The sequence below is a fragment of the Cynara cardunculus genome, unplaced genomic scaffold, assembly GCF_001531365.2.
Source record: "Cynara cardunculus var. scolymus isolate 2C unplaced genomic scaffold, CcrdV1 Un_Scaffold_11343, whole genome shotgun sequence".
Classification (NCBI taxonomy): Eukaryota; Viridiplantae; Streptophyta; class Magnoliopsida; order Asterales; family Asteraceae; genus Cynara; species Cynara cardunculus.
The window spans coordinates 1-2,685 of record NW_020206624.1 but is presented as its reverse complement, the minus strand read 5'-3'; the positions used below and the strand labels follow the sequence as shown (position 1 = coordinate 2,685).

Here is a 2,685-nt window from a genome sequence, read left to right as displayed (position 1 = left end):
CTTGAGGTAATCCTTTGCAATTGAATTACACAATCTTTGAATCATATACCTCAATTAAATCAAGTCTCTTGTTATTCAAGTGCAGTCTAATGCTTGTTTCGAGATGTATAAATTGATTATATGGTCTTGGAAAGTGAAAGATGTCGTTGCACAGAAAAAACACCAAAGAACGCTAGAAATAGAAGTCTTCGATGTGGGGTCTGATTTAGAGTCAAAACCGCAAACCAAACAACTTATGCAGTTTGAGGTTTTTTTTTCAAACCAAACCACATATAAAATAATGTCATGCACATAACATAAGTCAGTCCAAAAGCATATCAAATTTTAATCGAACTACACAAAATRGGACAATGAAATTGGTCATATAGAAAAGTATTCTMGACAAAATAAAAGTTGCATACGTTTACAAATTACAATACATGAATACAAAATAATTATATCATAAGTTAATGATTTCTACAACAAAAGACTCCGGTTATAAACACCTAATTAACTTGGACACCTACATCCAATATCATGATAATCTTTTACATTTATGCACACTTAACATTAAATCAAGACAAATCAAGAGATTTACGGCCTTGAGTATAAAAAATATACTTTTGTAAAAATTCCATGTCAGGACAACTCCACTTTTCATGGACACGCTTACTCTTAACCATCTTGCTGTGGTTCACAACTCTCCTAGATTGTGTCTATGGTTACCTTCTACATTGTGCATAGAAAGCTCCAACCTCTCCAACTCAAAGATGAAGACATCTATTCCYGAAAGGAACCAACAAAATATATCAAAAAGATCCTACAAAATATGCCACAAAGAAAAGCAAGAAGAACCATGTCCATTAAAAAAAATCAAGAACCAGCAGCATACAGTCGCATCATTCGTGCATCAGTGTTGAAAACCCCCCACGTGTATAACAGTTGGCCAGTAATAAAAGCAGTGAACTACATCTAAGGTGTCGTTTACCAAACACTTACCCAGGTAAGCACTTACCAAGTCACATTACCTTATCGGATGAATATGGTAAGGACCAATAATCTTACCCAATAAGAGTGAGGCAAGGACCAAAAGTCTTACMAGGTAAGTAATAACGACAACTCTTACCACGGTTAGCGCTTACAAGGTAAGTTGTTATTATATGATACCGTTTTGGTGGACTAAAATCTTAAAGTTGTGCATAAAAAAACCAATTATTCAGTTTGTTCCAGTTAGTACAAGAAACGGAATATTACATAGCAGAAAAGAAAAGAAAAGAAAAGAAGATAAAGTCTTACAAGTAAATGAGTTACATACTTGATTTCCTCAAAATGAACTCCAACAGACCATAAGACTAAAATCCAATCTTGTTCTTTCTGAATAAAAAATATTGTTGGAGCAAACAGCTCCAGTAATAAACCTGTTTCATGCTTTGTGCAGACTTTAAACCAACTGTTTAGCAGCACACATGAACAAGTTCCTTATGGATGGGAATGTGCTATGGCAAAGAGCCACACATTCATAGTTATAGTGTTATTTCAAGTACATCCCTACATATTGCATTGTATCTCTCGCCAATATATATGAAAACCCATTCACTAAGAATCATTTAATTAGATACACATATTTGCATTATATCTTTCGCCAATATCAATAGCGACTCATCGCTTCAACATATATAAACCTTGGCAACAGCTTTGGTAGTTGTACACCTTTGATATCTAGAAAAACGCTAACAGTTTATTTCTTTGAATTTATTAAAATGAGGTTTAAATGTCGGTTAAACCCCTATAGTTACTCCTTTCATTTGGTAGTATAGAGCAAGTCTTTATTCATCATCTTTTTCTATATTAAAAGCCAATTAGAATCTTATGTACCCATCCCAGTCAAATTATAATSGGACACCAAAGGAAGCTTTGAAGATAAGTTAACTGTGACAGTAACTGAGAATGCACAAGGCCAAAGAAACATCCTCATTCATCTCATTGATAGTTTTGAGCTACATACAAGAAGACATAAACATCAGGAGCACGAGAATGAAAATATTCATTCAAAGAACATTGTATATTTTCAATGACGGTACGTTACACAGAACAATACGAAAAACTTGAAAAAGGGAAATCCTAAAGCCTTCGACAATAAMGAAACCTCGAGTTTAATGCATAAGTAACACCAAATGGAAGGTAACATAGCAATATTAGATAAAAATTCCAGTTTTAATTGATGAAAGTTTTCAAAAATCCAGTCAACGATAAAATAACCGCTACTGCAAAGAGAGTTTCTTTTAGTAAAACACATAACATATTCTTCAATAGAGAATGTATTCAAGACTATATAAAAAATCAATAAAACCTTACCAAAAGAGATGAAGAATGGATGGGGAAATTTGAGCTTTATAGATTCAATGCTTTCTTTGAGATCCCTGTACAACTAATCCAATCTTAGGGAAGTTGATCGCCATGTCCACCAGTCTAAATCCAGATTCAAAAAGAAAACAATCAAGATTCGATTAGAATCCAGCCATAGAATGCAATTGTTATTCAAGAAAAATATAATCCACTACTACAGTTGCATTTATACAAAACTGGATGATTGAAGGAAAAAGTATAAGTGTGTACATTTAAATGTAAAGGAAAATGTTAGGGACACCTTCAACCGGCAGATTGCATTGCTTGAACTTCATAATTTTTTTTTCAAAACATGAGTTG

The 2,685-nt window shown here is 33.3% G+C and overlaps 1 long non-coding RNA gene across 2 annotated transcripts; it reads right to left on the bottom strand.

The window, feature by feature from the left end:
• Positions 1-537: 537 nt before the first annotated feature.
• LOC112505489 lies at positions 538-2,636 on the bottom strand. 2 transcript variants are annotated; one of them, XR_003068407.1, is made up of 3 exons: positions 2,596-2,636; positions 2,335-2,448; positions 538-799 (listed from the first exon to the last, which is right to left on the bottom strand). It is a non-coding gene; the product is annotated as an uncharacterized LOC112505489 (long non-coding RNA). The 2 variants fall into 2 exon arrangements; XR_003068408.1 differs by having other exon boundaries at positions 2,627-2,636.
• Between the last annotated feature and the right edge of the window lie 49 nt (positions 2,637-2,685).